This window comes from Vulpes vulpes, chromosome 6, assembly GCF_048418805.1.
Source record: "Vulpes vulpes isolate BD-2025 chromosome 6, VulVul3, whole genome shotgun sequence".
Taxonomy (NCBI): domain Eukaryota; kingdom Metazoa; phylum Chordata; class Mammalia; order Carnivora; family Canidae; genus Vulpes; species Vulpes vulpes.
This window is the reverse complement of record NC_132785.1, coordinates 3,038,372-3,064,685: the sequence shown is the minus strand read 5'-3', so window position 1 is coordinate 3,064,685 and position 26,314 is coordinate 3,038,372. Positions and strand designations below refer to the sequence as shown.

The 26,314-nt window shown below is 45.3% G+C and overlaps 1 non-coding gene across 1 annotated transcript; it reads left to right on the top strand.

Annotated features, from left to right (window-relative positions):
• Positions 1-2,428: 2,428 nt before the first annotated feature.
• On the top strand, positions 2,429-26,112 carry LOC112933924 (uncharacterized). Its single transcript, XR_012001972.1, has 4 exons — positions 2,429-2,569; positions 18,902-19,202; positions 25,380-25,451; positions 25,855-26,112. It is a non-coding gene; the product is annotated as an uncharacterized protein (transcript).
• Positions 26,113-26,314: the final 202 nt, after the last annotated feature.

Sequence of the window (26,314 nt, the reverse complement as noted above, 5' to 3'; positions counted from 1 at the left end):
CTGTAACGATACATAACGTTGCATTTTTTCATGTGCTTCTTGGCCATTTATGTATTATCTTTGAAGAAATATCTTGTCAAGTCTTTACCTATTTTTCAATTGAGTTGTTAGTTTTTGTTGTTGTTGAGTTGTAGAAGTTCTATTTTTATTCTGGATATTAACCCCTTATCAGATGTGTGATTTGCAAATATTTTCTACCATTTGGTGGATTGTCTTTTTACTCTGTCCATGTGCCCTTTAATATACAAAAGTTTATAATTTTGATAAAGTCAGATGTGTCTGTTATTTTTTCTTTTAAAGGCTGTGTGATATTCAAGAAATTATTGCAAAATTCATGAAGCTTTCCCTTATATTTTCTTCTAGACTTTTATACTTTTAGCACTTATGTTTAGGTCTTTGATCCATTTTTAATTCATTTTTGCATATGGTATTACGTAAGGGTCCAGCTTCATTCTTTTGCATGTGAATATCCAGTTTTCCCAGAACTATTTGTTGAAAACATTGTCTTTTCTCATAAATGGTCTTGTCATCCTTATTAAAAGTTTTTAGACCATATATGTGAGAGTTTATTTCTGGGGTCTCTATTCTACTTCATTAGGCTAAATATCCATCTTTGTGCCAAGACTACACTGTTTTGATTACTGTGGTGTTGTAGTAAGTTTTGAAATCAGGAAATATCAGTCCTCCAACTTTGTTCTTTTTCAAGATCATTTTGGCTATTTGGAAGTCCCTTTAGATTCCATATGAATTTTAGAATAGATTTTTCTATGTCTTAGAAAAATATCATTAGGATTTTGATAGGGATTGTATTTTAATATTTTAATTTTAATATTTAATAATATTAAATATTCCCACCCATGAACATAGGATGTCTTTCCATTTATTTATGTCTTCTTTAATCTCTCAGCAGTATTTTGTAATTTTCAGTGTACAAGTCTTTCATCTCCTTAGCTAATTCCTAATTATTGTATTTATATATTCTTTTTGATGTTATAATTAGAATTTTTAAAATTTTCCTTTTGAATTGTCCATTGTTAGTGTATAGAAATGTATTTTGTGCTGGTGGTTTAAATGACAGGTTTCTTTGTTGTAGTACCTGGATTGAGTTCTAGTTACTGGACCTTCTGTGTGCCTGGGGGTGGGGAAGGACACTGGCTGCCAAGGGGCCTGATGGAAGTTTTGGGAGTGATGCAACTTATACGACTGGTGATGGTTCCAAGACTGTATGCACTTCTCAAACTCATCCAATTGTATTCTACTGTATGTAAATTATACTTTAATAAATCTGACATTTACAAAGCTGAAAAAAATGGAAAAAAATTTGTGTTAATTTTGCATCCTGCAATTTTGATGAATTTATTAGTTCCAATAACTTTTTTGTGTGGAATCTTTAGGGTTTTCTACATATAAGATTACATCACCTGCAAACAGACATGGCTTTACTTCTTTCTTACCAATTTGGATGTCTTTTAGTTCTTGCCAAATGTTACTCCAGCATTCTATCCAAGAAATGATGAAGATTTTAATGGGAGTAGGGGAAGTGAAAAATGCTTGGGTTTAGGACACATTTTGCAGGTAGAAGAAATAGAATTGGTTGCCTTGGATTTTGGTTGTGGGAGAAAGAGAGGAGTTAAGAATGACTTCTAAGCTTAGAGATAGAATAACTGGCTGAATCATTGTGGTGCCATTTGATTAGATGGGGTAGATGGGTGAGTACATGCTTGGGAGGGGCCATATTAAATATGATCATGGATGTGGACAATTTATATAAAAGCAAGAGAATATGGTAGGAAGAAGTCAGAAGACCGACCTCTGGGGCAAACTCACATTTAGAAAAAGGAGTAGAAGAAAAGGCACCAGCAAAGAGGACGAGAAGCAACCCAAGGGGTAGAAAACGAACCAGGAGAGTTGGAGAAACAAAACGAAGACCGTTTAAAGAAAGTGGCGTCGGTTAATAGTGCAATGAATTGGGGAAGGAAGATGAGGACTGAGCAAGGACCTTTTATGTGAGCAATGAGGTGGTCACAGGTGACCTCCAGCAGAGCACTTGCAGCAGAATGGGTAGGGACTCTGCCCAGGCGCAAGTAAGTTGGAAAAGCAAGTGGGTGATGGGAAGTGCTCTAAACAGCTCTAAAATGCCATACCTATAAAGCGAAGGCAGCATGGCTGTTACTGTTGTCATGGAAACAAAACTCATTTAGGAGAACTAATAGCCACTTAAGTCTAGCCCATCACATTCACAGGATCTGTTGTGAAAGATGCTGATAAAAACAGTCACTAGAGGGACAGGGTTAATCAAGCTTCTTCCTTTTAGATGTGGTCCCTAGATGAAATAATTCTCCCTTCTTGAGAAGGAAGCCAGACCAACACCCACACCAAGTTCTATAAAGCACAGACAGACCAGCTGACCAAAGTTCCTTATTCTCTTGCTGTTAGCTGAAACTCTTCATAAAACAAATTTGCTGTTTCACTTTTCTTTTAAATAAGCAAGCTGAATTACTTGGAAGAGGAAGGCAGGAGGAATAGAGGAGACAGAAACCAAGCAGCCGAAGCCCAGAAACATTCTCGGGTGAGCGTTTGTTTTTATCTTTGTTTTGTTAATTTGTTATTGAGGATCAGACCTGATTACTTCGTGGTCGGAAGAACGCCTTCTGAAAAGCAAGTTAATTTTGTTCTACCATAAATTTTTTTCCTACCAGATACGTGGACATTTGAAAGATATTGAGAAAGTACAAAAAAAGTAGAAGAAAGCAAAAACCACTACTGAGCTAGTGTCTATTGACATATTTGGGGGGTAGTTCTTTCCATTTTTTTGCATGTCTGCTTATAATGTTAGTTTGATTTCCACACGTGTGTCCATACAGTACGATGACTTGATGTGCATTGTTTCCATTAGAGCATAAACTGTTTGTACATTGCTATAAATTCTTCATAATTATCATTGTAAATCGCTGGATACTGTAGCATTGAGGAGATTTACCAGACCTCACTCAAGCATTGCTCTGGTTTTGACCATATAGCATCTTTCCTATCTTTCACAGACTGGGTCATTTTATTATGTAAAATGTATTTTTTCCCATTCAGGGGAGAGAAGGTTTTGGAGGGGGGTAGAGGAGGTTAAATTTGAGAATGTAGGTGTCAGTGGTTTTACTCGGAGATGAAATGAGAGGGAGAGAGTGTGTGAGATGTACACATCTGTTTATTACCCCCTTTGGGACCCAAATCGGTGGTTTAGCCATATATTCAGCCAGAATTACCTGATTCTGAGGAAACCAAAAAGTATCCCTAGAATAACTGAAACTTAGCTTTTGGAGATGAGCCAGTCAACTGTAGTAGTTTTTGTTTTGTTCAAAAAATTGTCCAGGTTGTTCCAACTGGTGGCCAGGATAATAATAGCTGACCTAGGTCACCTGAAATATTTTCCTGTCTCTGACACATACCTGGGATTAATACATATTAAGGGAAGGACAGGTACCATTTCAGGCAAGCCACCCAAATCTCCCTTTGAATACTGTAGAAGTAATTTGTGGGAAGTATAAAATGAACAAAACCTCTAGGAATTTCTGTCATCCACCTTAACCACAGAAACTCTTGTGTTGAGAACCTACCTACCAATTTCAATTTACGAATGCTTTGAAGAGATGGACTTGTTTCCAGTGCATTGGTTAGAAGTTTAGAGAGGTTGAGGCTCCAGAATGTTCCAAATGAATTAAAATTATGCTCAGCATCTGTTAATATTCTCCCTTCCTGTCGGCCTGAGGTCATAAGGCGTCCAACACCACACAAACAACACCTGTTCTGGAAGAAAAATAGCATCTTTTTGCAATGTGCTCATGGCTATGTGTCAGGATCACATCAGGCATTTTTTTTTAAAGATGTATGTATTTATTCATGAGAGACAGACTGAGAGAGAGGCAGAGACACAGGCAGAGGGAGAAGCAGGCTCCATGCTCCTGGAGCTGGATGCGAGACTCCCTCCCAGGACTCCAGGATCACAACCTGAGCCAAAGGGAGGCACCCAACTGCTGAGCCAACCAGGTGTCCCAACATTGGGCATTCTTAGTACCCTTTGTGTTTTCCAGACTGAGGAACCCCCATTTTTCAAGTGTGTCTTACACAGTAGACACCTGAGGCACACTAGTCCTCCAAGACTAAGCCTAGAAGATAAAAGCCTATCAAGGGCTTGTACCGTTATCCAGTAGGCTCGGCTTAATGCAGCAGCCAAGCTGGATAGTGCAGAGAAAGGCCAGCATTTGTCTGTGTTGCTCTGCTTTGCTATGGCGCCTTGTCAAATTTATGTGAGAACCTCCAGCACTGCATCCGTGATTTTTCTCAGGGCACTGACCACTGCCTTCTTCGTACTAGAGTTACTCAGGTGCACGTCTCCACCCTTCTACAGACCAAGATGCCTGAGGATGGAGTCCTTGCAGAAACCCTAGTCCATGGGCTCCATTAAGAATAGATGGAAAAGTAGAAATAAATTAATTTATCAATGAATGTGGAATTTAGTTAATGGCTCATGTTTATCTCTGTTGAATCAGCTAACTTAAAAAAAATTACTCATGAGAGACACAGAGAGAGGCAGAGACACAGGCAGAGGGAGAAGTGGGCTCCCTGCGGGGAGATGCTCAACCACTGAGCCGCCCAGGTGTCCCTGCACCTATTAACTTCTTTATATTAACTCATCCACGGAGCAAATGGTACAACGTCTGACAGTATTTAGAGGAAAACTCCATCAGATCCATCACCTGGCGGTAGAATGGGCTGATGCGTTTGATAAAGAAAATAACGGAAGCTGGAGCCGTTGAGTTGGACTCAAAGAAATCCCCAAATTGGAAGCGTCCTTAGGAAGATCCAGGGTCAGGAAAGAAAGCTTTTTGCATCTCTAATGTTTCAAAGAGAGGTTTCAAGGACAGGGAGAAGCAGATTTGAAGAACAAGAAAGAAGGAGAAAGGACTGGAGGGAGGACAGGCCAAGGGAGGGACAGAGAAAAGAAGCAAGTGGAGGGAGAGGGAGGGGAGCAGAGCCTATTTGCTTTAGAGGTTTATTAAAAAAAAAAAAGATTTTGTTCATTATTTGACAGAGAGAGAGAGAGAGAGAGCGAGAGCACAAGCAGGAGGAGCTGCAGGCAGAGGCAGAGGGAGAAGCAGGCTCCCCACCGAGCAGGGAGCCCGAGGTGGGCCTCGATCCCGGGACCCCGGGGTCCTGACCTGAGCTTAACCGACTGAGCCCCCAGGCGCCCCTTTCATTGTACATTATAGAAACAACAATTTCTTATCATAAAAGAAGACTGTGTCCCACGTCAGTGTCCCCCTCTGGGGCCGTAGAGACAGCCTTTGCCGGGTTCGCCTCGCACACAAGCCATGAGGTGCACAGAGCACTGGGGCGTCGCAGGTTCCTTACAGGAAGTAGGTTTCCTTTCATTTTGCATGACAACACTTTTTGTTCTCTTACCAATTGTCGGAGACAATGGAAGGCACTGTCCTTGTTGCCTGCAGCAGACAAATCCCTACCGGGAACCTGCTTGGACTTGGTGTCCAGAGTGTCCCTGTCCACGAGTTCGGGGCAGAGCACCGCCGGGCCCTCTCCTGCTGCCCACCAGCCCGGCCGCAGCCTCTGTGCTCCTGCCCCAGAACCTAGATTTTAATTTCAGAAACAGTCAGTTTGTGATGAAAAATAAACATTATTTTGTTGCAAAAGACCATTGGGAATTTTTGTCTTTTTCCCTGGAGGACATTTAGTGTGAGGCAGGAGTGGGGGACGCCAATGACCCTTGACCCGCCCCGCACTGTGCTAAGGCCCAGGGCACCGCAGCCTTTGGGGGGCCTCCCCGATGTGGGCCGAACCGCCCGGGGGTGGGCGGGGAGAGGAGCGATGGGTGCCCTGGGGTCTGGGCCTGCAGGCCACGGGGGGCGGGGGGGGGGGGGCGGCCCAGGGCCCGATGGGGTCGGGGCAGGATTTTTCGTAGAAGTGGCGTCTAGAAAGAAGCGTGAGGCTGTGTCAGCGGTGGCCATATGACCCGGAGCCCCGGGTGGATGCTCAGGGGAGGGCCGGTCCATGGGGCTGGAGTGGATCTCAGGGGACTCGTGGGAGACATACGCCGGGTGACAAGATCCGCACTGTGACCGCCTGGAGTCACACTTGATTCTGATGCGATAGTGGGTTTGAAGCCGAAGCGTAGGGTTGTCAGATACGCAGTTTGGAAAGGTCCCTCTGGCCACCAGGTAGAGAAGGGACCGAGAACAGCAAGAGCGGTGGCAGGGAGCCATTCAGGGGACTGTGTCCCTTGTGCAGGTGAAAGGTGACAACCTGTCCCGGGGCCGCTGTCCGCTGGGCCCTGTGATGGAAGGAGGCCGGGGGCGGGGAGAGGGGGGTACTGAGGCCAGATGGGCTTCGGGGTTGGGGGGGACCCTGGGCAGCAGGGCAGGCCCGGCAGGGAGGTGAGCCCGGGCCTTCCTGCTGCTCCGTGCCCTCCCCTCTGTAGCTCACACATGCCCATGGCCCCCGTGCCCCCCGCAGCTTCCCGGGGCACCCTCCCGGACAATTCCCCCGGCTTCCCGTTTTCCCAGACACATCAAAGCACCCTCTTCTTATTGTTCCTCAGTGCCCTACACAGCTACCCTCCACCTGGCACACTAAAAAGTCCTCAGGCTCTTCTCCCCTTGGCACCAGGCAGGGTGGCATCAAGCACAATAATGTGCCTGAGTGCCAGGTCCGCGCAGCTGGGTGGGAGGCTTTCCCCGGTGTCCCCTCCTTGGGCTTCTGGAAACCTCTAAGGGGGTGAGTACTTGTTAATGCTCACTCAGTGAGCAAGGGGGGTAGAGCTGAGATTTGGCTCCTCTTGTGGTTTAAAGCTTTTCTGTGATACCACGGCGCCTCTGTGCCCTCCCGAGACGCGGAGGATGCCTAACAAGCCCCTTCGTAAATGATTTCTTGGCTCTAAGACGTGAATTCAACAGCAGAATATGAAATGCCTTGGTGGGAGGGAAGAGAAGGAGACGGAGTCTTCATCTGAATGAGGGCGCTTTGCTGAGCCCCTTAGTCACGAGCCTCTGGGTCATGTCATGTGCAGTCACTTTGTGGGCAAGGATAGTTCGAACGCTGACACCGCTTCTAAGAAATTATTGAGCTCTGTCGGGTGACGGCTCCTGAAATGACACTTGCTAGCCTTCTGGCTGGACCATCAGACACAGACGTAGAGTGGCCCCTTGGCCCTCCTGAGGTCGGAGACTGGGTAGTCACAGACTCCGCCAATCTTCCTGGACACACTGGTGAAGTGCGTTGGGCGCCAAAAATTGCTGAGATAAGTTTATAAAATTCAATCCGTAATCAGTGACGTCGGTTCGTATGTTCTCTTCCACCAGAGCTAAGGGACGCCTGCGTGGCTCAGTGGTTGAGCATCTCCCTGCTTCTCCCTCTGCCTGTGTCTCTGCCTCTCTCTGTGTCTCTCACGAATAAATAACCGAAGTCTTAAAAAAAAAAAAAAAAAAAGAACAAACCAAAAACAACCCAGAGCTAAGAAGTTAGAAGAGTCAGTACTGAGTTAAAATAATCCTTAAACAAATGAAGTCATATCTTCAAGGGGCTCAGGGAGGTCCTCACACACTCAGGTCTTTGCGTTCAGTTTTGTCTTCGTCTTGTTGTAGTGGCTGAGTGTCCCTAGTGAGAAAGAACATGGTAGAAAAGTTAGTTTGGGAGAAACTTGGAGGACGAGAGAAGGAGATTAAGCAGAGAGAGGTGGGAAGAAGGAGGTCAGAGATAATGCCATGTGCCATGCATCTCACTTTTGGGGGCAGAGAGAGGCCCCCTCACATGCTCAGATGCCAACCTTCTCCTAGGGTTCAGTTCTTGCTATGCTCCTGGAGATACACTGTTCCCTGGAAGCATCTGCACCCTCAAAATTGTGAAAAAAATCCAGTTTTAAGGGGCAACTATCTCCAAATGTGTTCAAAATCCATAGGCATCTTTTTGCACAGGAAAACCATGCCGAGAGGAGCTTCACAGGAGAACGTACAAACAAGAGGGAAAAAGCAATCAAGCAAACCATGGAGAAAAGGCAAAGGGTAGAACAAAGGCAACTGTTGCTAATCCACGTGTCTTGGGCTGATGTCTGACATCTGATTCCTCCGAAATGGTCGCTTTTCATCCACGCAGACCTTTGCCCTGATTAATGGTGGCTCCGGCCACACACATTTTCTTGCGGTGCCTCTTCCGTCTGTCCGTGTGCCTTTGTGGTGGTGGATGTCGTTTTCCCTGCGTCCTGAGGTCTGGGCGAAGTTCCCCTTTCCGTGGAAGAAGGCGGTGGTCAGTGGGTGCTGCCGCCCAGCCCCATCCCCAAGCCGGGCCTGACAGTCCATGTTTCACGAAGGCCCAGCAGCTCTGGGCGGAGGGAGGCCTGGCCAGGATGGCTCTGGTGGCTTCCCCGAGCCCTCAGGAGTCGGGGAAAGTACTAGAAGGAGAGGAAGGCAGACGCAAACTGAAGGGCACATGAGGATCGGCAGCTGGGCCAAATTAGCGAAAAGCTGACAACCCAACTGCTATGATTTTAAGAAAATGTTCTAATTAGGAGATTTTAATATGATAAGGTGTCAGGTCTTTAGAGCTAAAAGAAGAAACCAAATGAAAGAAATGCAGGATTTATTTTGGGGTTTTTTGAACTGCCTCAGAACATTCTGGAATGTAGGGAGCAGGCAAGTCAGGGAGAGGGACCAGTCCGCCGTACCCTCCCTACTGGTCCTGCTGGGCTGCTGAAGAGTCCGAGGACAGACGGCGACGGGGGCTGCAGGTGTGGTCACAAAGGCAGCCAGTCAGGTCAGACAATGAGGGGGGGGCCCTGCGCCCCGCGACACCTGCCCGCGGGAGCCGGCCCACCCCGGGGCTGGGAGCCGGGCCGGCCCAGGGGCTCTTGCTCAGGGGTTTCAGGCCACCGTGGACACCCGCAGCCATCTCGTGAGCAAAACACATTGAATTTCCTGCCCGCTGAGGCTCAGGTGGGTGGGATCCGGGAGGGCAGGGTTCTGGAAGCTTCGCTACTTCCAGATCTGGGAGTCCTGACCCGAGGGCGAAACCTGAACAGCAAAGCTCCAGGAGTGGAGGCTCCGATCACCTGTGGGGTGCATCACCGGGCCTTACGCAGGACTGGGCTCCAGAGGCCCCGGCCCCAGGCCGTTAGGCAGACTCCGCAGAGCAGACTAAGCAGCTTGGAGCCTCCTCTCGGGGAGTCTGCTCTCGGGGAGTCTGCTCTCGGGGAGTCTCCTCTCGGGGAGCTTCCAGAGCTGCAAATGCTAATCAGCCTTCCCAGGTTATAGCAGATCGCGGAGGCACTGACCTCTCAGCTCTCGGGCAAGGGGGGGCCAGGGGCCTTCGGGAAGCAAAGGCCCCGTTGGCCTGGAGGTGCCTCTGGGGATTTGCACTTTGAGGCACCTTGGGGGGCACAGGGCGGAGGAGGGATGGCAGCAAGAGAATGCTCCGAAGTGCTGGCTCCATGGAATCGGGGCCCTGTGGGCACCACCCACCTGCCCCCCATCTATGGTGAAGCCTGGGGAGCAGCTCAGTTCCTCATTCAAAAGATGTGGTAATCTCAGTTCTGTCTGTATTTCTTTTTCTTTTTTTTTTTTTAAGATTTTATTTGTTGATTCATGAGAGACCCAGAGAGAGAGGCAGAGACACAAGCAGAGGGAGAAGCAGGCTCCATGCAGGGAGCCCGACGTGGGACTCGATCCCAGGACCCCCGGGTCACGCCCTGGGCCGAAGGCAGGTGCTAAACCACTGAGCCACCCAGGGATCCCCCTCTGTCTGTATTTCTATTTGCGTCTCTAAAACTTAATTTACTTTAACCCTTTGGAAAAAATCTGAAAGTACAAGACCATTGCGAGGAGGCCAGAACATATACGAGGCTTTACGTGTCAGCCATGACTTTTGGGGCCAGTTTCAAGGAAGGACTGAGCAGTCTTGCAGGTCAAGAATCAGGGACTCGATGATACTTACCTATTTCGAGGGATGGATCCGTTGGGTACTGTGGGGCCTCCGGGATTTCGAGGGACAAACATGTTGTAGAACCTTCTGATCCAAAGGGTTGGTTCTCTGCACAAATTCAGGTCTTAGTCGGAGATCCTTTGCCCTAACAACGACTCCCACGTGGTGCTCTCTCTCGTGCCAGCCCTGGGCTGTGCACCGTCCATGCTTCCACACCTTCATCCTCACAGGCGCCCTGGGAAGGAATGACTGGTATTATCACTGCCCCCATTTGATGGAGGAGGAGTGGAGGCCCAGGGAGAGAAAGTTACTGGCCCAGGGTCACAACGCCAGTTGGTGAAGGAACCAGCGCTCACGTGTGGAGTCTCTGCCCTCACCTGCTGCCCTGCCATTGCCTCCCTGCCACAGAGACGCCATAAATATGTATATTTATATATATGATTAAGTATCTCTCAGCCTTGCTTTGATATTTTTACCAATGCCCTGAGAGCCTTTTCACCTTTTAAATCATTTTTCAGGGCACTTGAGTGGCTCGGTCGGTTAAGGGTCTGCCTTTCACTCGGGTCATGGTCACAGGTCCTGGGATCAAGCCCCGCGTTGGGCTCCCTGCTCAGCGGGGAGTCTGCTTCTCCTTCTCTCTCTGTTGCTCCTCCCTGCGCCTCCTCTCTCTCTCAAGTAAATAAATTAAAAATCTTTAGAAAAATAAATCAATTTCTCTAGGCCCCAAACTTGAAGTTAAATCATAACAGTTACCTCGTTGAGTGTCCAAACCGCGTGAAATATTTCCCACTCCTCATGCCATTAATAGACAAGGCAAGTGAGTCCCAGAGATGAGAAATCACTTGTATGGGATTCCCAAGCTTATAAGTAGCAGATTTGACTCCATGACCTTACCCCAACTCCCTCCTCTGAATAGTTCCATGAGCTATAAAAAGAACGTTCTATTTGCCATTTCACAGTATTCAGTAGCTCTGAGGGTGAAAACCCAGGTTATACTCTAAAGTTGTCAGAGGAAACAAAGAGCATTATGGTGGGGGGAGTTGTGACCTGTAGGGTGGTTATTAAAGCAGATGCCTCATGCCGTGGAGAACTTCAAACCCACAGTGACATGGTGGGAGGACGTAGACCTAAGTGAAGGCGAGAGGGAGGGGTCTGATGGGGCTATGAATTCACCTGAACCATCAAATCCCATGGTTCTGTGATGTGTTAACTGGTTTAATCTCGCAATGGTACGCTAAGGTCGGGAGATGCTAAGTTTCTAGACAAAATCCAAGGTTACAGTGGTGATTTCGTACGTGGAGGGTAGGCGTGGAATTCAAGGCACGTCATATAAAAATAATGGAGATAACTCTGTCCATTGCTTGGATGGGAGATATTAAAGAGAGAAAAAATCAAAGAAAACATCCCCCAAATGGTCACCAGCTATATTGGTCTGCTCCAGCTGCCATAACACAATACCACAGGCTGGGTGGTTTAAATAACAGAAATTTATTTCTCACCCAGTTCTAGAGGCTGGAAGTCCAAGATCAAGATGCTGACAAGATGGATTTTATTCCGAGACCCTTCCTCTTGCCTGCAAGCGGCCACCATCTGGCTGTGTCCTCACATGGCAGAGTGTGTTTCTTCTCCTAGGATGCTAGTCCTATTGGATCAGAACTCTACCCTGACTTCACCTTATTTAACCTTGTTTGTCTCTATAAAAGCCCTATCTCCAAACACAGTCATATTGGAGGTCGGGTCTTATGGAAGACCTTTGGGGGGCACGTAGACCTCCAGTCCATCACACCAGTGGAGTTGGATTGATTTGAAAGGGAGGATGGACCCACATACGATTTGAGGTGGAGACAGAAGCTCCAAATAAGGCTTCCCTGTAGACAACTAGAAATGTAAGAGTATAGCTTAGGTTGGAATTCAGAAAAAAAAAAAAAAAAAAAAAAACTTAAATTTTTTAGATCCCAGAGATTTTTTTTCCTTTATTTGTAGAATTGAGATAAAAATGCCAATTCAGCCTATCTCAAAAGATAGCCAAGTGGAGCGAATGAGATACCTGAAAAAAAAAATCCTTTGTAAGTTATAAGGCGAAAATGTGATATTTTCATATATAAAAGACATCTGGGAGGCGGAGGCCCAGAGGTGGGCTAGTCAAGTCTCCACGGTGGGTGAGTTCTTGCGGGAGTAGAGGGAGCGCTGAGCTGAGGGCCACGGTGGGGCTCCAGTTGTGGTCCACACTCGGGTAAAGAGCTAACAGTGGATGCGGAAGGGCTGAACAACCAGGAAATGGAAAACCACAAGCCCTCGGAACCACAGGAGACAGAGAAGTGGAGGTTTCCCTGATAAGATCTGAGGATCAAATTCTAGAGTAACTGAGAAGGAAGTCTGAGAAAGAACAGTAGAACTGCCTGTTGGACGGGAACAGATGACCTGATCCTAGTCCTGCCTGATTCAGAGGGGGCTTTTGAGCGACGGGGGAGGTGGTGACGGCTGTCAATTAAAAAGAGGAAGATGAGACAGAAATGACAACAGTGAACCCAGTGGTTCGGGTGGCGGGTTAAGTGCAAGAGGACACACAAAACCAAAAATTCCAATAGGGCCGCATTATTAGGTAGGAGAAGAGAAAACTGGCATCTGGTTGACCCCCTGCTGTGTGGGGTGAGCACACTCTATCATTTACAACTCCAAACAGTCCCACAGGCCATCTTTTTTAGCCTCATTTTGAGAGTGAGGAAGGTGAGGGCCAAAGAGTAAGAGTCAAGCAGCTGGAAGGTGGTGGGTTGGGAGTCAGACCAGGTCTGCTGGACTCCAGGCACAGGGTACACGCTAGTCTCGAGGTCCAGGTGGGTGAAGTTTGGAGGGGGAAGGAGCGGCGAAGAGCAGAAGGGACGAGAGTCACTGGAGGGGGTTTGGCTGAGAGTAACAGTCAAGGTGTCTCCAGAGGAAGGAGGACATGCGTCTTCCCTCCCTGACTCAAAATCTTCCTCCGGCACCACACCCTTCTCCACTGCGGCGCCCTTATCGGTTTCCTGGCCTTGGGCTTCCCCCGACCCCTCTGGTCCTGAGACTGTTCCCCCCGCTGACCACCTGCTCCTTCAGCCGGTCTCTCTCCTGGCCTCCTTGACACTGCATCCTTGACTCATGGTTTGAGTCATGGTCTCTCATGGTTTGGCCTGCCTTGGTCAACCGTCCCTCCCAGGCTCCTGCTCTCTGCCCGTCTCTTCATTGTCCATGTGCCCCCCACCCAGGCTCTTGTCTTTGACCCTCTTCCCTTCTCTGTCCACACCCCTGTGGGACGTCATCCAACTTTTCTGGCTTCAGTCACCTTCAAGTGCTGATGACCCAGAAATCCATCAGGGTCCCCCCGCACCTCCCCCCAGCTCTGGACCACGAGGACAGTCCCATTTACATGTGTCACGAAAGCCTCACATTCAAAGTGTCCCAAATTGAACTCATTCCCCCTCAACCCCCCTCCCCAACAGCATCTCTCTCTTATGTTCTTTTTTATTAGTGCAAAGCACGTTGTCCCAGAAAACACCTAGAAGACTCCCCGCCGCCACCTTGCCCTGACTGGGGCACCTTCCGTCACCGGTCCATCCGCAACTCGGGCCACCTCTCATGTTTCTCTATACCTCTCCGTCCCGTCCAGCTGTGACCACTGTCTCCGCCTGAACGATCACAGGAGCGCCCCTTGCAGACTCTCGGAAGCCAGGCTCGCCCCCTTCCCGACTGTCCTCCACCTGCTGCCACCTGCTTCTAAAACACCATCTGCCTCCACGATCCCAGGGCTCTCACGGCCCTCAGAATAGCCCTGGCGTCCCTTGTGGAGGGGGGTCACTCTCAGCCCACCCGGGGGCCCCTCATCCTCGTTTTCGTGCTTCACCTGGACTGTATCTCTCGCCTCCCCGAGCTTGCCCTGTGCTCCGCGTCCTGTTCTGTGCCCGAGCCCCCGGCCTCCCCACAGCCAGCCTCTCCCCCGGGTACCCTACGGCCTCCTGGGTCCCCAGGGCCGCGCCCTGAGGCATCTCGTGCCGAGGGCCCCCCTCACCTTGCTCGTGTCTCGAGTTGCCTGGTTCATCCCCCCCGGGGGCTCCTCTAGGTCTGAGGTTGTGTTCTCTTCCCGGGCAGGCCCGCGGGCCCCGGCTCTGCAGCTCGGGGAGGCCGGGGAGGCCGGGGAGCCCTGAGCCAGGGAGCCGGGAGCTGGGCCCCCCGGGATCCCACAGCTTTGCACGTTTCCTCCTCTACAAAGTAGCCCCTTCGGCCTCCCTGGGGCTGCCTGGGGACTGAGTGGCCCTGGGGGAGCAGGCCGGCAGGCCCGCAAAGGTGGGGAGCTGGAAGCCAGGGAAGCGGGGAGCCCCTGAGGCCAGGCGGCCAGCGGACTGAGGGGAGCTTGCTGGAAGGATTTTCCATGTGGGAGTGAGGAGCCCCAGAGACAGGGGCCCAGCGGAGGACCCGGGACGTCACCTGGTGGCAGTCTCCTGTCCCGGTGCTGGCCGCCTAGGTGCTGGGCAAAAGCCCACCATGAAATCCTTGTAAAGACGATCCAGAAGATTCCCTGCTCCTGAGGGCTTTATGGCAACCCCGCAGCACTCGGTGGTGTAAGGCGCATCTCTTGTCCCTCCTGGGGGCTGTCGTGTCGGGGTGTGCAGGTCCTGAGACAGGTCACCGCCCAGATCTCGGCACCCGAATGGGAAGCACACCTGAGCGCTGACGGGAGCAGGGGCGGGGCTGGGGGGGTCCTCGGTGAGGGGGGTCACTAGGCTCTGTCCAAAAATACATTTTTCTTTAAAAAAAAAAAGGAAACGGGGCAGGGGGGAATCCCTGGGTGGCTCAGCGGTTTAGCACCTGCCTTAGGCCCAGGGTGTGATCCTGGAGTCTTGGGGTCAAGTCCCACGTCAGGCTTCCTGCGTGGAGCCTGTTTCTCCCTCTGCCTGTGTCTCTGCCTCTCTCTGTGTGTCTCTCATGAACAAATAAATAAAACCTTTTAATAAAAAAAAAGAAAAGAAAAGGTATTTGTCTAAGTTCAGATGAAAATAATCTCTGCGATGTTTTAGACGCTTGCGGCTTTGCTCTGACCATGAGAACACTCTTTTTTTTAATTTTTTAAGTTGCCCTATTTTTTTTTTTTAAGATTTTATTTATTCATGTGAGACACAGAGAAAGAGAGAGGCAGAGACACAGGCAGAGGGAGGGGCAGGGACCCAGGATCCTGACCTGAGCCGAAGGCAGCCGCTCAACCGCTGAGCCACCCAGGCGCCCCTGACCTTGAAAACATGCTTCATCAGGGGAAGCTCTTCATCCTCATCAGGTTTTAACCGGCCTCGCAACATATTTGGTTTTCTTCGTAACTGAAACGTGGAATCCGCAGGAGACAAAGCCTTGATTCTTGCTTTGTGCCTGGCCCCTTTTCAGTACAGGAAGCTGTGTACGTGCTCTTTCCCCTCTTCCGCCAAGACGGTGGAAATTAGGCTGTCAATTTATTTCCTGGTTTTCCCTGAATTTACTTCTTCGTGTATTTCTCAGCTTCCTGTCACGTACTTAATTGGTCTGGCTCATTTTTAAAACCACATATAGCAGGCGATTTCTTTTTCTTTTTCTTTCTTTTTTTAAAACAGTCTGAAATGTTGAAGTGCAATGTGGTCGGACGTATTTTGTATTTTATATGGGCTGGAAAGAGCAATCAAAACATTTTAAAGGATTTTCAAGAGAAAGTGTTGAGCTAATGGAATTTTGAAACTGAGCTGGGCCTGCGTTTAGCCTGTGGCTGTCAGCTACATGAGGCTTCTAGGAAGGGTAGCGTGTGTTTTCTTTCTAAAGCTTTCCAGGGATTAAGGTCCTCTTGGAATCAAAGCTCCAGCTTCCTTAGGGTATCCTATCCCTGCAACTGAGGCCGTTTTTCAGCCACCGATCACCCCCACTCCCCTCCAGGCCCCCGCAGGGCCCAGAACCAATCCCAATCTCAGGCAGAGGAATGGAAGCAGCTCTGGAACTCAGGTCACCCTGGGGGTTGATCTGATCCTGACTTCATGCCTTGACTCTAAATTTGGACAACTCTCTTTTTCCTAAGATTTGGTCTTCATCTCATTAAGGAAAGTGGACCCCTGTCTTAGCATCCTTGGCCTAAGTCTCTGTGCACAAAGGCTCTCCAAGACCCAGGGCCTCCAGACTCAGGGCCTCTAGGACTCAACACCTCCAAGACCCAGGGCGTCTAAGGATTCAAAGCCTCCAGGACTCAATACTTCCAAAAACCAGGGCCTCTAGGATTCAAGGCCTCTAAAACCCAGGGCCTCCAGACTCCAGGATTCAGGTCCTTCAGGACTAAGGGCCTCCAAACTCCAGGGCCTCTAGGACTCAGGGCCTCCAAAACCCAGGCCTCCAGGATTCAGGGATCTCAGGATTCAGGGGTTCCAAGATTCAGAGCCTTTATTATTCAGGGTCTCCAGGACTCACAGCCTCCCAAACCCAAAGCGTCTAGGACCCAGGGCCTCCAGACTCAGGGACTCTAAGACCCAGGACTCCCTAGGACTCAGGGACTCCAGGATTCAGGGCCTGTATGTACTGACCCTGTCTTTCCACGGTGGCCTAACCATAAATGGTCTTGCAGCTTTCAGATGGACTTCCCCATGAGTCCTGCCTTGCTCCCCAGTTGCTCAAGGAATCCCTGCTCTAAGGTCCATTTTTTATCCCCACTACACCCCTCTCTAGTGGAACACCTGTTACCAACTTTTCTGGTGACTTCTTGTCTGTGGTTGTACCTGCTGGACTCCATGCCTGCCTATGATAAGGGATTTTCCTCAGCATCTATAGCTGCTGGTGTCCCTGAAGGCTTGCCACACCCTAGGGCAGAGCGCAGGCTGCTTCCCAACTTTCCCCGGCTGCCCTTCTCATTGCAATGCACAAGCCCTGTTGGTCTCGAGATGGGAAAAGTGGTCTTCATGGCCAAAAAGTCTAAGGACTTGATTGCTTTTAGATCCATTTCTAGTTTTTCCAGATTCTTTCCTGGCCTTAGATATGAGCTTTCCCTAAGATTCTATCAGAATCCTGGCTCTAAAGTCAGGGTCCTTAAGACTACAGTAGGTTCTATATGGCCATACGGATAGGACTCCATCCAAAAAAAAAAAAAGGCCATTTGTAATGAAACCCACGAGAATTCCTCTGGCTGGTCACATACCTGTCTTATTTCTCATGCCTCATCTCTTTGTCCTTCTACCCTAGCCCTGCCAACCAGTAGAAATTTTAATTCTCTATAAGATCGAGTTAACATGCTATCTCCAATTTCCTTGTTTTTCTGTATTCCTTTTCCCAAGTTAGGCCTACAGACTTTTAGCCTCTGTGTGATGATCTTTCTGAACTGTATCTGTAGCCTTGACCTGTCTCCGAGCTCTAGAGTTGTGTGCTCCTGATCCCAGCTAATGGCCTCACCATTCTCCCTATAATCCAAGCAAGAAACCCAAGACTTGTGAAGACAGATCAAAAGCCACTATTCATACAATCAGAACTAAGGCCCTATAGTCCTCTCAGAAAGAGGTGGCCCTCAGCTCTGCATTTGAGAACTCTCATCTTGTCAGTCTATTCCTAGGCCTAAAGAAATCAGTTTACACAAGTAAACTCATAGGGAAATAATTTTTAACCCAGAATTCTGGTTATTCTGGTTTGAACACATATTAATGGGAGATTCTACTTTCCCTTTATTGTAATCTTCCAGTTCACAATTCAAAGTCCACCTTCCCAGAGAGGCCTGATGAAGCAGATGAGTTATTAGAAGATTGCCTGGTAGGAATAGACCGAAAGAAAGCAGTGGAAATGGTCTTGAGAGATTTTCATCATAAGCATGTCAAAATAATCCAAGAGTTATCAGTATTTCTGTACAGTACGCTTTTCTAGCAAACACGAAGAGGAGTCTACTTGTTACACTTCGTATGAACATGAGAACTGAGGTCATCAACTCATCCTCATGGTCAGTGGGATGACAGATGTTGGAGTTAAGTCATTCCTACATTCATTCATGAGGGTGGAACAGCTGGGGAGCGTTTACCCACTGCCAAGGACTGTGCGAAGCATGCTTTCTCGCTCTCTTTCTCATTTAACGCTTACAACAACCCCGTGAAATCAATGTTATATAATATCCTTGTTGTGGGTTGAATTATGTCCCCCAAAACGATATGTCCAAGTCCTAATCCCAGATATTTGTAAATAAGACCTTATTTGGAAACAGGATCTTTGTAGATAGAATTAGTTAAGATGAGGTCATACTGGATGAAGAAGGGCCCTAACCAGAATAACTTGTGTTCTTGTAAGAAGAGGAGAAGACACAGCAACACAGGATATGTAGTAGGAAGATGATGTGAAGACACAAAAGAAAATACCATGGGACAGTTAAGAGGTTGGAGTAAGGCATCCACAAGCCAAGGAATGCCAAAGATCACGGGTAACCACTAGAAGCTAGAAAAGGAAGGAAGAATTAATCCCTGGAGGCTTCTAAGAGAGCCTGGCCCTACTGATACCCAGATTTCAGACTTCTAACCTCCAGAACCATGAGAGAATAGATGTTTGTTGTTTAAGGCTCTAGTTCTTAACTTTGTTAAGGCAGCCCCAGGAAATGAATACAATCTCCATTTTACAAATGAAGTAATGGATGCTCAGAAATGCTAATTTACCCAAAAGTGAGTGTTTAGAACTCTCTGACTCAAACACTAGAACACTTGCTAGTAGAACTGGCCCATTAGGTGGGAGTTCTCTTTTTGTTCTATCGAAACCTTGTTCCAGGAAAATTATATAATAACATCAACATTTCCCAAGTAAGATTGTGTAGAACATTAGTTCTCAGAATGTGTTAATGTGCACAAAAGTTTTCAGGATCAAAAAAAAAGGAAGGATGCTGTGTATAAATCAGCCTTTTTTTTTTTTTTTTTTTTTTGGTTCTATCTTCCTGCAGGACCCTCAGAGAGCCTTTAACGTGCATTACGAATCTCCAAGAGAGGAACACTAGAGCTTGCGGTGTTTCTCAAGCTGATTGAAACATGGAAGCCTTGTCTTTTACAGAGCATCTTATGGAATTCATATTTCATGGACGATACTTTGGGAAGTGCTGAATTAAAGAAAAAAAGCTTTTCTTTCTTTGACATTATTTACGTGTCAACCATGTTTTCTGAGTTACACCTTCACATAAGTGCCTGAAGGAGAATTGAAAAACATCCTTGCTGCATCAGAAATATATTTACAAACCATCTCTTTGGGTAGGTTCATTTAACTGTTTTACCATATCGATTTATTCTTTAGATCATTATGCGGATTCTCGGAGTCACTGTCTTCTAGCCGAAGGCCGTTGAGACTATACCAGTAGTTGAACAAAGTTGGGTCTATTGACTTGTCATGTCAAGGGGGAGTGCGCACGAAGGGAAAATGGGACATCTCAGAAAGAGGATGCTTGCATTAGATGATTTGGGGATAAGAATCAAGGAAACAGGACTTCGCAGGAACAAAAATGTTTATTAGTTCTTATAGCAGACCCTGAAAAACAAGGACCCATTCTATCATACTCAGATAATGGAAACATGTCCCCCAAATCCTCCTGTTCTTTCTAAACATCCAAGAAGCTTCCCTTCACCCATACCTCCAGTCAGAGGCTGTTATGTAATATTTATTCAGGTGCAGTAATAAGTGTTTACTTTAGTATAAAATTTTCTAAACCTGGGCTCTGTCAAAGATAAACAAAGCCAGGCACTAGTTAAAGGAAGGACAGATTTTAATGAGTAATATACTGTTGCAGTAGAGAAAAGAGTCCAGCATGAACTGAACTCAACTTCAATTTTTACAGAGGTGAGTGGATATTTTTAAGGAAGAAGGAAGGAATGGGTGGGGTGGGCGGGTAAACAGGAGCTCAGCAGTGTCAGGGAAGTGAAAAATGATAAAAAAATGAAAAGGGAGGTTGGCCCATGTGAATTGCATCTGAGTTTGCTGACACTTTTAAAGCTTAGGATCTGGGGATCCCTGGGTGGCGCAGCGGTTTAGCTCCTGCCTTTGGCCCAGGGCGCGATCCTGGAGAACCGGGATCGAGTCCCACGTCGGGCTCCCGGTGCATGGAGCCTGCTTCTCCCTCTGCCTGTGTCTCTGCCTCTCTCTCTCTCTCTCTCTGTGACTATCATAAATAAATAAAAATTAAAAAAAAAAAAAGAAAGTTTAAAAAAAAAAAGCTTAGGATCTTACCCTTCCACAGAGGCTGGGAGACAGGAGCCCTACCCTCAGGTGTTGGCTAGAACAAACAGTAAATTCTTCCAGTAGCCTCCAGTTGTTTCAGGCTCTATAAGAAGAGGAGGTTATGGCATCCTACAGATGTGGCCCTGAGCTGTTAAATAACTGTTAGTCCTTCATTCAAGTCTTTATAGGCCAAGGTGGAAGCCTAGTCAAGAAGAGGACTCAGAGGAGCCCGCCTAGAGTTTGATCAAGGAGAGAGCCTTGTCAGCTTCCAGAACAGAAGCTGTACACCTTAAATAAGTGAGACTCTTCCGAGGGCCGGAGACAAGTTATGAGTGATATTTTCCAGTTGCATTATTCCCACTCTGGTAGTTGTTGCTTGCACAGTGTGCGTGCCAGAGGGTCGGTTATCTCTCCCGAGAGTTCTTTCAATCAGCCTGTGCCTTACTCTTTCAGATGTCTCTGTCTGTATTCTTTTTTAGGGAAACATGATTCCTGCGGGAGTGATAATTTTAAACATCTGACATCCTCTAATGATGGTCTTGTTGAATACACAGGATACGTTAGTGTGTGGCAAGTGGATGTAAGCCCGATGTCCACAAAAGAAGTAGACTAGTGGTACTTGGAATTCAAGAATCATTTATCACAACAGGAATGAGCTTTTTTCTTTATTTGAGCATCTGTGGTGGAGAGTCCCTTGAAGTGAATAGATTTCTTGGGTGGAGTCAAATAGGTCCTGCAAAGCAGGCTGGAAGGTTGTGGAAGAAAATAAGGTAATGATTTTTATCCAGGTTGGAAAGAAATATCTGTTCCCACTCCCAAAGTGTTAGGTTTTGCTGATAGGGTTGTAAGGACTTCAACAGAAGCATTCTGTTGACATGGGGCAACGTACAATTTTTATAAGACTGAAATTGGAGTTAATTATGTGAGGGAAACTTAAATATCAGAAGGGATATATAGGAGAAAATTTACATCTTGAAGTGATTTTTTATTTATTTGTTTTTTGGTGTGCTTGTTTTTAGCTACTGAATTTTGTCAGTGAGCAGTTAAATTCAGGACAGTAGCTATGATCTAAGAAAAAAACAACCCAGAGGGGAGCCTGGGTGGCTCAGTCAGTTAAGTATCTGACTTGATCTCAGCTCAGATCTTGGTCTCAGTGTTGTGAGTTCCAGCCCCACACTGGGCTCCATGCTGGGTGTGGAGCCTACTTAAAAAAAAAAAAAAAAAAAAAAAGGAAGAAAAAGAAAAGAAAAGAAAAGAAAAGAAAAGAAAAGAAAAGAAAGAAAAGAAAAAAACAACCCAGAGAATTTTGTTTTCTCTTAAGTGGCAGAGACGGTAATGGGTCACAGGATGAAGATAAGAGAGATCATATCAGCTAATAGGGTAAAATTACGGTAATGAACAAAATGAGTAGTAAAGGGAAAGAAGAAAGTGCTAAAGAATCAGAAAACTAATTTTGTTTTGGCTTGTGTGAAAGCTGTCTGCTTCGGGAGTCAATAATCTCGCCTTCTGTAAATCCACAGCTTCTGGAGAATTTCTAAAAATCTTCAGTTTGAAGTCTTTCAAGAAATGGGCTTCCAGTAGCTGTGAGGGAGTTCATGTATCTTTTTTTGTTGGGAGACATGAGTCCAAAAATTAAAGTATTGGAGTGTTCATGCACTGTCAGTTGTTAAAGACAGCAATAAGGTCCTCTCCGCCTAGGGTCAAGAGATGTTTTTTCCTGACGTCTTTTCCAGAAGACCACACAAAGTCTGCTTTGGAGAATATTTTGGAAATACGACTTTCCTGTAGTCATCACATTAGATCACAATAAGATAGGATCAGGGATTGAAGTAATTCCCAAACGCACAAGGCAGCTTGTTACGTACTCAGGAGGAGATGATTTGTGGGTTCTAGGGGGGGAGATTGATCTCATTGCCTGAAATCAAGGCCAATGGAAATACTTCAATCCTTAGAAGTTTGAGGGTGTTAGGGTTCCATTAGTTCTTGTTACTTTCCCTGTTGTTTGTGGATAAGGACAGTGATGTTTCTAAATAAAAGGTAAAGCTTTACAGTTCTTTGATGACCGAATCAGTGAAAGGTGTGTCTCTTACAGAAGAGAAAAGTGGGGATTTCCAAATTAAGCAATTCTTTTTCCCCTGCCGTACGGCCAGGGCTCTGTAGCAAAGAAAAGCCTTAAAACACTCCGAGTAGAAACAATGACCAGAACACATTCATAGACCTGGAGATCTTCAAAGGAGCCTTGGGGTTGTGGTTGTCCATGTCCTGCCCTTACAGACTGCTAGAATCGTGCTGATGGCAGGTAGGGCAAGCGTGGGAACAGCCTTAGCAATACCTTCAAATGACCCTGCCAGTGTTGTTTTAATACCATTGCCAGTTTATCTCTGCTACTGTAGGTAGTGTCATGAAGGAGCCTGGCTAAACTCTACTTTTATTACGGCCGTTTCTTTGGGTAACAGCAAAATGTCTCAAGGTTCTTTGATTCATTATTTACTTTATAGAGAGTCTTACAGTGTCAGGCTATCTCTATTTCTAAGGTGTTTTGAATTCAGGGATGAATCCAAAATCATATTCCACGCACAAATATTTGTTCTTTCATCCTTTTGTCAGCAAGTCCGGGGAAAGGCAATTAACTTTGTCGTCTGAATTAATTTTATTTATTTATATAGAGTAAAGCTTATATTTCAAGGGTAAATTCAAGTCAACGATAGCATAGTCTGCTTGGCGATTTTAGGTTTTTCTAAGTATGAACCAACCAATCAAGAGAATTAAATCAGGGATATCCAAAGGAGAATCTAGAAGGCCCGTGCAAGGTATGGACACCTCCATCACTAAGATAACCAATCATGGCCTTCTTTTTCTCTTTCTTTCTTTCTTTCTTTCTTTCTTTCTTTCTTTCTTCTTTCTTTCTTTCTTTCTTTCTTTCTTTCTTTCTTTCTTTCTTTCTTTCTTTCTTTTTTTTTGACAGATGAGGAAAGGAGGGTAGCTTGGTTTAATGTTACAGCAACGGATGTTTTAAGGGAAACCAACAAAATTGTATAGGAGCTTATGTGATTGGCGGAAAAGTCCCAAGTCATTTCTATCAATAGGAAAGTCTGTACAATAGGAAAGCTATTTATTTTAAGCAGTCCCTCCACCCAACGTGGGGCTTGAACTCAGGAGTTCAGGGGTCCCATGCCCCACCTACTGAGCCAGCCAGGTGCCCCCAACAGGGAGACTATTTAGTGGAGAACATAGAACCACGTTGACTAAGTTGACTTAAGGCTTCTGTCAGCCTTGCTCGGAGCTGTTACCGCTCTACACAAGACGGTTATACTGTGGCTACCGGGTCTACTGAAAGAGTGAAATCAGAAGTTGGTCTCTGATGATTCCCATGTAACTGAGTCAGAAAGTCTAGTGCTTGTTCAGTTGTTATGACCACACCAGAGAAAGGGTTTGTAAACCTAGAACCCTGCGGGAAAGAAATCTTTTTATTCCTATCAGTTACAGGAATCTTTGCATTTAAACATGAACATGCTTCTTTTAAACCTAAAAAGTATGGAATCCTTGAAAGATATTTATATTAGCACATTTTACCTAAGTATAATCAACTTTGGGGGACTAATTTATCAGCTTTTTTACTACTTGTTCGGTAAACAAAAACACCCTCATACTGGTTTTAGATTCATTAAAATTCAAAGGATTTTTAGAAATCTATTCCCATTTTTCCTTCCTTTCGTAGGATGAAGGAACAAAGCTTGTGTTACCCCTTGGCCATTGTAGTAAAACCCCAAGATGGTTTAGGCACAAAAGATGTATTGATAACCTTATATTTAATTTGGGGACCTGAATTTGGGGAGGAAAGAATCAGGAATAGTTGTTTAAGGAGACAAGATATAACTCATAAGTATCTAGAATCAAGAAATAATTATAGGCAACATTGTAAAAGCACTCAGCAATTAACAAAGGTTATTAGAAATTTTATTTTGAATGCAAGGAAGCTTTTTAAAAAGGATTTAAAAGTATGTCAAAAGCACTGAAATTAAACAGAATATGCTTTTTTTTAATTTATTTTTTATTGGTGTTCAATTTGAACAGAGTATTCTATTGACAAAACGATATCTTTACTCCTGAGTAAAAAATAACCTAATTATTTTATGTTAAAAAGACTCTAATTCTAATTTTATTCTTTTTGTACATTATCCATGTTTAATAATCTATAGTAAAAGATTTATTAATATGCCCTCATACATATGCATTTAGACATTCACTAATATATAAATAAACTAAAAAGTAATGAATTTAAAGTACTGAACTATAGTTTTAAAATTAAATCTATTAAATGTGTGTATTAAATTATTCTCTGAATAAACAGTGAGAAAATCATGTTCATTATCTTGTATGCATATTTGTATTTCTCTGTATTAACTGTCTATATTAATTATCATCTTTGACCAAACTAATCGCTTTTTCATCAAGCATAAGAACAGTTAGAGGGGAGAAAATAAAGAAGAATTTAGATATTTATCTGTCTACTAGTATTTGTCATACACTGTAAATCATTTTAAAGTATAATTAAAACGTATAGTTCAAAAGCATATTTTATTCATCTATTACCCTTGTAAAAAATAAAGTAAAAAATTGTATTTATTCAATTCCTTATATTGAATAACCACTGTTTTGTATCTCTTCCTTATTCAGAAATCATTTAAGCATCCAAAGATTATTAACTATTTGTCTAAGGTCTTTAAGTTAGTTAAGAATTAGGAAATTTAAATTTTAGTTAAAACATTAAATTCTTATGATTTGTCCCAAGTAAGAATGTCATAAAATTAAACTTTTAAAAAGGCATTCATTGTTATCACTCATTTTAGTTAAATGCAATTTTATATGTATATTTTAAAACCTTAAACAAGTTATGGAGTAGTGGAATATTGTTTAATTTGTAAACATCCCCCCCAAAAAAATATTTGTAAAACCCATGCAGGAAATTCAGTTTAATCAAATGAAATTTAACCCCTGCCTTGTTCATATCAAAATATTATGCTGACATTAAATTTTTTAAATTATTAATTTATTAAATTAATTTTTTGGAGACTCTGAATCATGCCAAAAATGGTATCTTCTTTTAACTTGAAAACAATGCCCTTTCTTTTTTCTTACAACTGTAATAATAAAAGCTATTACGTAAATCCACAAAATGAAATACATCTTAATAACTCTGTCTTCCTTTATTTCAGACATTTGCCTGTTTATCTGGACCGTAGATTCCTAGAATGTGCACATAAAAAGTGAAGGACTCTTTTGAGCAGGTAATCATTCATTTTCCAAGAGAGGGAAAAAGAAAGAGAGATTGAGAGAAGAAAAAAAAGAAGGAGGAGACTGCTTTAGATGAATATGACTTCAACACTAAGAAAGGACAATTATATTCCCTCCGAAAAGAAAAGGAAGAAAAATATTTATATCTAGAAAAACATTGTGAACATGTACCTGAAAAACATTTATATCTAGAAAAACAGATTTTGAATATATACCTGAAAAGGATTGACCTTAAAATTGGTTTAAGGCCTTGTCAATTTTGTCAATACCCGATAAAAGAGCTAGCAGTTTTTAATCCCCAAAGGATGGAAGGAAAGGAGGGGGTATCACCAACATTCAACAAAAAGAATATTTTATACAATGTCCTCTTGACGGTTTCCTCACTGTTTCTCCTAGAGCGCCTCTCAAGCCAACAACCTTGTTCATGTCACAAGTTCCCCAAAGTGGCCACTGCAATTCCACATGGTCCCTGGTGAAATTGTGCCAGTGGCATGGGCGCTCTACAGTGAGGAAAGCTGAAAGACACCTCGTGGCCCTGGGAGAGGTACAGTTCGAAGTTGGATGGACCCCACGAGCGCTGGGGTGCTGGAAGGACGGAGCTTGTTTGTCCTTCCATCTCTGAAATTTGGGCAAAGGTCACCTGCCTCAAATTAGGTCTGGAAAAACTAAACAAAGCAGACCTCGGGATCACAAAGATATGACAGAGGAAGTCATTCCAATATTTGGAATGATGACTTTACACAAAGTTTATCCAGAGTTTGTCTCAAGAATGCCAGTACCTCTGAACACTCAGTCCCCGGGCGGTTGGAGGACGGACTTACCGGCCTCCCCTTGTCTTTTCCTTACGGACTTTTCC